This window comes from Homalodisca vitripennis, chromosome 4 (genome assembly GCF_021130785.1).
Source record: "Homalodisca vitripennis isolate AUS2020 chromosome 4, UT_GWSS_2.1, whole genome shotgun sequence".
Taxonomy (NCBI): Eukaryota; Metazoa; Arthropoda; class Insecta; order Hemiptera; family Cicadellidae; genus Homalodisca; species Homalodisca vitripennis.
In genome coordinates, this window is record NC_060210.1 from 18,134,399 (window position 1) to 18,145,668 (window position 11,270).

Genomic DNA, 11,270 nt, shown 5'->3' on the forward strand with positions numbered 1-11,270 from the left:
GTTTCTGAGGAATTTCAAGCACGCAAAAACCAACCTTATTTTAGCTCACAAATTATTGTACACTATTTCATGTTATACTTGCACAAAGGGAAGCTGTTGTAATCACAATTCCTATGCATATTTACAAATGTAAATCGGTTGCGTTGTCAGCTGCAAACGCGAGCCTAGAGATGTTCCAACAAAGAGTGCACTGCTGATTGGCTGACCACACTATTACAGCTTTGTTTACATACTGCAAGCGCGTTAACATTTAAATAGGATTGGGCAGTGGAGCCGTCTGGCGGCCGGTTGGCGAAACAACAAACTTGTGATGTTTTGCTGTTTTAGTTGCGTCTGATGCCGACAGATGGCCTGTGAGCGGTGCCTTTGACAAAGATTGTTTCCAGTTCATTTGGCGTTCTATTGTGTCATGCGTAATATAAAAAGAAACTGTTGTAACATCAGTTTTTATTTATATCACAATATTACATCTGAAAGTAAGTAAATCATTAAGAAATAATAATTTGATCCATGAATAAACTGAATTAAGCATTGATTTCGTTATTTTCCAAATTAATTAAAATAGCATAAGGTTATAAAACACTTTATTGTGCGTATACTAGGAATTAGAGTATGATATTATAATTTAAATGTCTCTCCGCAGTTAATTAGAACTGAAGGTAATTTAGGATAAGCTAAGAAAGTAAATTACTCACTCTAGAAGCAAAAACTGTTTTCTAGAGTGTTTCCTTTTCTAATGTTGAAGAAAGAAATAATAAAGTGCGTAAGAGGAATGAAATAATAAGCCAAATTAAAAATCGAGGTTTTGGTCAAAATAATAAATATAGTTTTGTAAAGACTTTCAGAAATCGCTTCTTTAGTTTCAGGTTTAAGAATAAATTAATTTTCTCAATATTAATTTTTAATTTTAACTCAAAATAATTTGATTTATTTCAACGTAACTGTAGTCAGCAATGGTATTACTGTGAACATAATTATATAGGAAAGGATAAAAACGTAATGAATTCACCAGATTAATTAAGTAGTGTAGAAGATTATTTTCATTTTTCGCCTATTAAACCTCCTGTAATTTTAAGTTCTACGTCTATTCCAACAAATAAACACTTTCATGATTGTAATTGATTAGTAGTTATTTTCAGTGTTTCCAAAACAAACAAAGCAAATCAAATTAAAATCATTAGTAATGTTTGCGTTGTTTCGTTATATGGGATAACGTTAAAAGTCTCCACTTTGGAGCAGATTAAATAATAGTTTTTCTAGAAGTAGACAGTGCCTACCTGTATAACAACATATTTATCAAGTTTCGTTCAAGAAATATTTATTTGGTAACATTTAAATTGACGGTTAGCAACTAAACTAGGTACAATTTCAATAATTTTACTGCTAACTTTTATATGCTTTTTTATGCCAATCAGTGACAGGCTTAATGTTCGTGTAGACCTGTATATTACTTTAAGACTCTTAAAGAAATGTTAGCTCCATATTAGCGTATGAATGTGCATATGTACATCACATACGAGTTCATTATAACTAAGAGGACCTCTAATAAAGCGGGACGATTTATTGACGAATGTTTCATGTTTACTGCCAATTTTTTTTCATAACAATCAATAAAATCATGAGATAGGGGTAATAAAACGTAATCTGTATCATATAAATCATTTAGTCTCATCAGAATTTTTAAAACCACACACTATTTGAACTATGTTTACATAAACAATTTCCATCAGTTCCTCACTAGACCTTCCTTTGAGATTTTAAAGAACGTTTCTGGTAGTTTCTTAGCCCTTTTGCGTTTTTAAGGAGATTGTAATATGTATTGTAATAATACCTGTATATAACTTAAATCATTAGTCTTTTAGAACTACGTAAAAAATTTACAACCACAATAGTGGGACAATACATTTTTAAACTCCTCTTGGCTTGAACCCGACTGGACAGTCCAAATGTTTGTCGGGACCCCAGAAGAGTACAGGGCAGAGGGCGGTGGTAAAGTCTCGCATATCATCAACTGATCCGGCCAAGTGTGTGTTCCCACCCTTAACCCTGACTTACGACACCTATTTGTGACCCCATCGCATTGTAGTAGGGTGGCTATCCCTTCGACGCGTTACAATCGTCTGGGGTTGGAACTCGAGTCAATTAAGATTTAAAACATTTGGGTTTGCACACTTTCCAGTATTAAACGTCAAAAGTGAAACTGGAGTAGAAAGTCCAATTATTAGAGAATTCCCACTGAGAAATTGACAATTTACGGCCGTTGATGGGCCAAGCGATCTGCGCGCGCAGGCTGACCGGCCGCCTGTCAGGTAGAGGGGGGAGTCTTTTCCAAGAACAGCAGGCTTTCCCGTGAATACTGTACAAAATGATAGCCATACCATTTTAAGACTATTCCGCTATCATCCCAACCTTAATCCTAACGAGCTGATATAAACCGAGAAAATTATAGGAGAGAAAATATCTAGCATGGAAATTCTTGATTGGGTAAACAAATATGCGATTTTTAACAGTGTTTTCCAAGAACAGCAGGCTTTCCCGTGAATACTGTACAAAAAGATATCCATACCATTTTAAGACTAATCCGCTATCATCCCAACCTTAATCCTAACGAACTGATATAAACCGAGAAAATTATAGGAGAGAAAATATCTAGCATGGAAATTCTTGATTGGGTAAACAAATATGCGATTTTTAACAGTGTTTTCCAAGAACAGCAGGCTTTCCCGTGAATACTGTACAAAAAGATAGCCATACCATTTTAAGACTATTCCGCTATCATCCGAACCTTAATCCTAACGAGCTGATATAAACCGAGAAAATTATAGAAGAGAAAATATCTAGCATGGAAATTCTTGATTGGGTAAACAAATATGCGATTGTTAACAGTGTTTTCCAAGAACAGCAGGCTTTCCCGTGAATACTGTACAAAAAGATATCCATACCATTTTAAGACTAATCCGCTATCATCCCAACCTTAATCCTAACGAGCTGATATAAGCCGAGAAAATTATAGAAGAGAAAATATCTAGCATGGAAATTCTTGATTGGATAAACAAATATGCGATTGTTAACAGTGTTTTCCAAGAACAGCAGGCTTTCCCGTGAATACTGTAAAAAAAGATAGCCATACCATTTTAAGACTATTCCGCTATCATCCCAACCTTAATCCTAACGAGCTGATATAAACCGAGAAAATTATAGAAGAGAAAATATCTAGCATGGAAATTCTTGATTGGGTAAACAAATATGCGATTGTTAACAGTGTTTTCCAAGAACAGCAGGCTTTCCCGTGAATACTGTACAAAAAGATATCCATACCATTTTAAGACTAATCCGCTATCATCCCAACCTTAATCCTAACGAACTGATATAAACCGAGAAAATTATAGGAGAGAAAATATCTAGCATGGAAATTCTTGATTGGGTAAACAAATATGCGATTTTTAACAGTGTTTTCCAAGAACAGCAGGCTTTCCCGTGAATACTGTACAAAAAGATAGCCATACCATTTTAAGACTATTCCGCTATCATCCGAACCTTAATCCTAACGAGCTGATATAAACCGAGAAAATTATAGAAGAGAAAATATCTAGCATGGAAATTCTTGATTGGGTAAACAAATATGCGATTGTTAACAGTGTTTTCCAAGAACAGCAGGCTTTCCCGTGAATACTGTACAAAAAGATATCCATACCATTTTAAGACTAATCCGCTATCATCCCAACCTTAATCCTAACGAGCTGATATAAGCCGAGAAAATTATAGAAGAGAAAATATCTAGCATGGAAATTCTTGATTGGATAAACAAATATGCGATTGTTAACAGTGTTTTCCAAGAACAGCAGGCTTTCCCGTGAATACTGTAAAAAAAGATAGCCATACCATTTTAAGACTATTCCGCTATCATCCCAACCTTAATCCTAACGAGCTGATATAAACCGAGAAAATTATAGAAGAGAAAATATCTAGCATGGAAATTCTTGATTGGGTAAACAAATATGCGATTGTTAACAGTGTTTTCCAAGAACAGCAGGCTTTCCCGTGAATACTGTACAAAAAGATATCCATACCATTTTAAGACTAATCCGCTATCATCCCAACCTTAATCCTAACGAACTGATATAAACCGAGAAAATTATAGGAGAGAAAATATCTAGCATGGAAATTCTTGATTGGGTAAACAAATATGCGATTTTTAACAGTGTTTTCCAAGAACAGCAGGCTTTCCCGTGAATACTGTACAAAAAGATAGCCATACCATTTTAAGACTATTCCGCTATCATCCGAACCTTAATCCTAACGAGCTGATATAAACCGAGAAAAATTATAGAAGAGAAAATATCTAGCATGGAAATTCTTGATTGGGTAAACAAATATGCGATTGTTAACAGTGTTTTCCAAGAACAGCAGGCTTTCCCGTGAATACTGTACAAAAAGATATCCATACCATTTTAAGACTAATCCGCTATCATCCCAACCTTAATCCTAACGAGCTGATATAAGCCGAGAAAATTATAGAAGAGAAAATATCTAGCATGGAAATTCTTGATTGGATAAACAAATATGCGATTGTTAACAGTGTTTTCCAAGAACAGCAGGCTTTCCCGTGAATACTGTACAAATATCCATACCATTTTAAGACTATTCCGCTATCATCCCAACCTTAATCCTAACGAGCTGATATAAGCCGAGAAAATTATAGAAGAGAAAATATCTAGCATGGAAATTCTTGATTGGGTAAACAAATATGCGATTGTTAACAGTGTTGTAGGCTTATTCGTTTCAGTGTGTTTACACGGACTTGTTTTCAATAACTGCCCAATTACGTGTGACAGCTTTAAACCAATGAACTATAAACCCTAGACGCCATTGCTTGAACTATAATAAATAAAACGCAGTATTGTTTGGTTTATATTGCATTCGAATTACTAACTATGGAACTATTAGGCCTACAAAAGCAAGGTTTGTGTTCATATTGCGCAATCAACACAGAATACAATGTTTGTGGAAAGGTAGTATCGCTGTGTTTTGTAATTTTAGTTGATTGTTTTGGTACGACACAAAAATAGTAAAATGGTGGCTGGTGAGTATGTACCCCCCTCTATACCCCGCGCCCAACACAGTTCCCAGTTTCATTTGTATGGACAATTACTGCTGATCCGTCGGTCGCAAACAATAAGCAGGTATCATCAGTTGTAACCATGAACACTGTAATATTCGTACACTTGATTTGATTTTTTTGCAGACAACATTTAAATCAAGCAGGCTGTATGTACCCATGGCCACGTCATAACGGGTACAACTGGCTGTCAGCAGATTTGCAGATATGGCAACACCGCCTCAGATGTCATAGGATTATTTTCGTGCGAGTTACAGTAGTAGCAATAATGATGATGACATATTATTGATCTTACACTTACTCAGTTCCGGATTAGTCTTTGCGCTATTCGATAATTTTGAAGTACACATTCGAAAAACGCAAAGATACATATGTAAGCAATTTATCAGCTGCCTGTAACGTTAAATCTATTAACATAAATCACACATTTCCTATACGTTTAACCGTTTCTCAAATGACACGATTTTTAGAAGGCCCTGCACTGTCCTTAACGATCACTGGACACTTGTTTTTAGGTTAGGATTGGTTGGATCCTACCGGGCTTTGATGTTACAGATGAGCCTATGCTGTGCAGCCATCCACGAAACATTAACTTCACTTATGCACTGTGATTAATTTCAAAGCACTGATTTACCAGGAAATCGTTTTATTTGAATATAAATTTGCTTCGAATCAAACCGAATGTTTTTAATGAATATTGTCTTTGTGCCAACATTTCTCCCAACAAATTTACAACGTTATAAATTATGCATCAAAATAAACAAAAAAATAACTTATAATCTATATTTTTAAAAGTGTAATATTTAATAATTACCGACAGAGTCGCTCTCTATCCAGGGATACGGCAAACAATTCAACAAGATCATCAATGTGCCTTCTTTCAAGATAGGAGACATTCTTAAAATTGTATGCTAATAGGAAGGGAGGGGGGAAGCTAGAGATAAAATCATTCGTTAAAAAGACTGAGAACTTCTTCCAGTAACTGAAACCTATCAAAATTTGGTTGACATGTAATTTAAAGCTGGGTTTTCTAGGTTGTTCTTGTTAAACAATATGGGGAAATGAAAATCTGTGAATAACATCTAGCTCGGAAATTCACTCCTTTTAGTTTCGCACTCCTAAGATCGAGGCAAATTCATTCTTAGTTTCGTTCACTTTGATTGATTTTTATCTAGCAGTAAAGTATAGGAATTAATAACTTCTTAACTTAAAAAATAAATTATCAATTTAATTTAGAACCGATGCCAAAAATAATTCTGGTACAAGTATTTTTATGGATAGGAAGACGATTCGTATTTAATCCTATGCTTAATGTGATATACCATCAAATTAATATAACGAATTTTATGTACCGAAAAAGGAGATATATTAAAAAAAAGCTATTTGCACACAAAAACCAATATTTTTGATAAATACAAAGAGTGCAGCTTGTAAAATAAACCAAAACCGAAGAAAATATGGATTAAAACTTACACATTTTACTGTTAGAAGTTTGATGTTAATAATATTAATTTGATTACAAGCATAATATTAGTTTATTATTATTTATTTTGTTACCATTTTGGCAGGGACCATTGTTATTTATCAAAACTCGCCAATAACTTACTTTAGACTTTGAAGTTAGTTACTTGAGTTATTCATAGTATCAAAGTATTATGTATTATCAAAGTATCTAGTATCAAAGTATTAGGTATTATGTATCAAAGTATTAGGCAAACCCTTTAGTACACTAATCAGGATTATTACTGAAGCCCGGAGATCCGCCACGTTTAAAAATGAAATAAAATGTACTGAAATTATCATCGGCTCAAAATATAAAAATAACATTGTCATGAATGAAAGTTGAACACATAACGTAGTACACGGTACACAACAATTTCAGCCAGACAATGTTAGTTAAACCATTCTAGTACAACCCACTGTGCAGTAGCAAGGGATGGACGTCCCCACAGGGTCTCACGTTACATATCTATAGCCTTTTGATTCCTCACTAGGTGCACAAAACAAACCCACACCGATACACACGCACAAGCACACACACACTCGCACACACACATCAGAGTCCTCTAATCCGTTCTTCCAATCCTCTATTGTCATTCGAAAACAGTTTGCAACTGAAACGCGTTACACCCATGTTGATCCATTCATAAAACTATTTAAATATACTAACCGGAGGAAATATCGTGTTGGTTTTTGGTTAAACGAGTGTTACGGAGCGCGGGGAGGCGCGGCGTGGCGCTTCTGATTGATCACACATGATTTGTAAATAATGCGGGTTAATCCGACCAATGTACCAAATGTGATACGATTGGCAGTAAGCGGGTTAGCGACCAGCGTCACCTGTTCACCTCTATTATATGTGGCCACCATTGTGCCCGGCCGTGTTTTCCCGATTCATGGCTACACGGTGCATTAGTTGCGGATTAACGGAGTTTCTATATTTTTACGCGGCGCAGTTTGTATTCTGTTACAGAGTAAATAAAATAACAACGTATGCTCAACAGGAAAGTGGCAGTATATTGGTGACAAAAGGTCATGACCGGACTGAACATGCAAAATTGAAGTTGCCAGAGAACTTGCTGTCACAATGTGATCAAGGATGTGTGACAAGGTGAAAGATCTTGGTTTGACTTTAAACTCGAATTTAACTTTGACAAGGGAGCCTCATGATTAAGACTATCAAAAAGGTTTATCTCTCCTTATGCTAAAGGGTGAGCATCTCTCCTAGATCATAGCACGGAGGATATAAGAATAATAACAGAGATGCCCCCTTAGAAAACACTTTATGAAGGTGTGCCTTAGCCAGACTGATGAATGCAGACTCTGCGGAGAAGAGGAGGAACCAGCAAAGCATATTTGGCTAAACTGCCCTGCCATATCAAAAATCCGGAAAAGATTCCTAGGGGCATATCTCCTCAGCCACAATGGCATCAAAAAACAGGAGCCCTCAAATCTGATCAGCTTCTGCAAAATTTTCAGATTCTGAGGACACAAATACAAGTAAGGGAGGCGCAAAGAGCTTTTAGAACTAAGTGCGGAGACAATCATGTCTTTCCTTCAGGAAAAAATTGGACAAACGCTGTTACGGAGATTTGTAAACGGGTTTTTGCACCTATTCACTCACTCAACGTTTACAAGAAATAGTATATTGTTCTTACACATTTAAATTACTGTCCATGATCAATGATATGACCGTAACACTCAGTGAGAAATAGAAAAGGAAAAGGGTTATTATGTGCGTTACGTTTATGATGTGAGACGGGAGCAGCAAACACATTACGCCGTACTATATTCAGAGCAGCACATCACCCTGTACTATATTCAGTCAAATATTCTGAGCAGCACATCACGCCGTACTATATTCAGAGCAGCACATCACCCTGTACTATATTCAGTCAAATATTCTGAGCAGCACATCACGCCGTACTATATTCAGTCAAATATTCAGAGCAGCACATCACCCTGTACTATATTCAGTCAAATATTCTGAGCAGCACATCACCCTGTACTATATTCAGTCAAATATTCAGAGCAGCACATCACCCTGTACTATATTCAGTCAAATATTCTGAGCAGCACATCACGCCGTACTATATTCAGAGCAGCACATCACCCTGTACTATATTCAGTCAAATATTCAGAGCAGCACATCACCCTGTACTATATTCAGTCAAATATTCTGAGCAGCACATCACGCCGTACTATATTCAGTCAAATATTCTGAGCAAAACATCACCCCGTACTATATCCAGTCAAATATTCCGAGCAGCACATCACGCCGTACTATATTCAGTCAAATATTCTGAGCAGCACATCACGTCGTACTATATTCAGTCGAATATTCTGAGCAGCACATCACGCCGTACTATATTCAGTCAAATATTCTGAGCAGCACATCACGCCGTACTATATTCAGTCAAATATTCTGAGCAAAACACCACCCCGTACTATATCCAGTCACATATTCTGAACAGCACATCACGTCGTACTATATTCAGTCGAATAATCTGAGCAGCACATCACGCCGTACTACAGGTATATTCAGTCGAATATTCTGAGAAGCACATCACACCGTACTATATTCAGTCAAATATTGTGAGCAGCTCATCACGCCGTACTATATTCAGTTAAATATTCTGAAGGAGCACATCACGCCGTACTATATTCAGTCGAATATTCTGAGCAGCACATCATGCCGTACTATATTCAGTGAAATATTTCGAGCAGCACAACACCCCGTACTATATCCAGTCACATATTCTGAGCAGCACATCACGCCGTACTATATTCAGTCAAATATTCTGAGCAAAACACCACCCCGTACTATATCCAGTCACATATTCTGAACAGCACATCACGTCGTACTATATTCAGTCGAATAATCTGAGCAGCACATCACGCCGTACTACAGGTATATTCAGTCGAATATTCTGAGAAGCACTTCACGCCGTACTATATTCAGAGCAGCACATCACCCTGTACTATATTCAGTCAAATATTCTGAGCAGCACATCACGCCGTACTATATTCAGAGCAGCACATCACCCTGTACTATATTCAGTCAAATATTCTGAGCAGCACATCACGCCGTACTATATTCAGTCAAATATTCTGAGCAAAACATCACCCCGTACTATATCCAGTCAAATATTCTGAGCAGCACATCACGCCGTACTATATTCAGTCAAATATTCTGAGCAGCACATCACGTCGTACTATATTCAGTCGAGTATTCTGAGCAGCACATCACGCCGTACTATATTCAGTCAAATATTCTGAGCAGCACATCACGCCGTACTATATTCAGTCAAATATTCTGAGCAAAACACCACCCCGTACTATATCCAGTCACATATTCTGAACAGCACATCACGTCGTACTATATTCAGTCGAATAATCTAAGCAGCACATCACGCCGTACTACAGGTATATTCAGTCGAATATTCTGAGAAGCACATCACACCGTACTATATTCAGTCAAATATTGTGAGCAGCTCATCACGCCGTACTATATTCAGTTAAATATTCTGAAGGAGCACATCACGCCGTACTATATTCAGTCGAATATTCTGAGCAGCACATCATGCCGTACTATATTCAGTGAAATATTTCGAGCAGCACAACACCCCGTACTATATTCAGTCGAATATTCTGAGCAGCACATCACGCCGTACTATATTCAGTCAAATATTCCGAGCAGCACATTGCGCCGTACTATATTCAGTCAATTGTTCTAAAATTAAAATATCAATGATCTATTAAAATCCTAAAACTAGTTTATTATTACAATTTAGTTTTTCAAGATATTTTTCTGAATATTTTAAATTTGTGTCTCATGGACGTGTAAGAAGCACTCGCTATGACTCATACGTTTTGAAAATGCTTCAGCACAGGATTGCAAAGTTTGATCCGTGTAATGGCTTGTAGGTTGTGGAATGCCCTTCCCCAAAATTTACTTCCATCCAATACCTGTTCCGGTTTGTGGCGACACTGAATGATATGTATCTTAAGCGGTTAGCCCCGGCAGGTCCGGTCTGAGATACATTCAACCTCCAGAACTCGTTGTCTCAACAACTCCTGGAACAACAGCGATGAGCGACATCTTTAAGAAGACGGAACAGCGTGCCTTTGGAAGCGCCGTGCAGCCAGTTAAGAGGCCTAGTTCTCCACCTGTCGGCTCGGCGCCTATGAAGGTCGCTGTTCCAGCAAAAGGCCTTTTTAAATGCCACAATGTCACCACCGCTACTGTGACACCAGAGCTGCCTACGGCTTCGGTTTTTACGCCCAGGATCCCCTTGCTGTTCCTGGACAGTGTTCCGGACTGGCCTACCCACGCCAAGAAATTGGAGGAGTTGGCGTGGGACGGCCTGACGACAACTTTCCGCGGTGTTCACTATCGCTTGAAAGTGACCACTGTGGAAGACTTCAGGGCAGTTCAGCGGTACCTGTATTCCAAGAAGCTGGCCTTTTACACTCGCAACCTTGGGCGTGAAAGATCGCTTAAGGTTGTGATCAGCGGACTGCCCAACATCGATGACGTGGAGCTCTTCGATGTCTTGACTGACGAGGGCTTCGCCGTCGACGAGGTCGCGCGATTTCGGACAGCCAGGAATCCTACTAGGAGCTGGCTGATCACGCTGACCAGGGACAG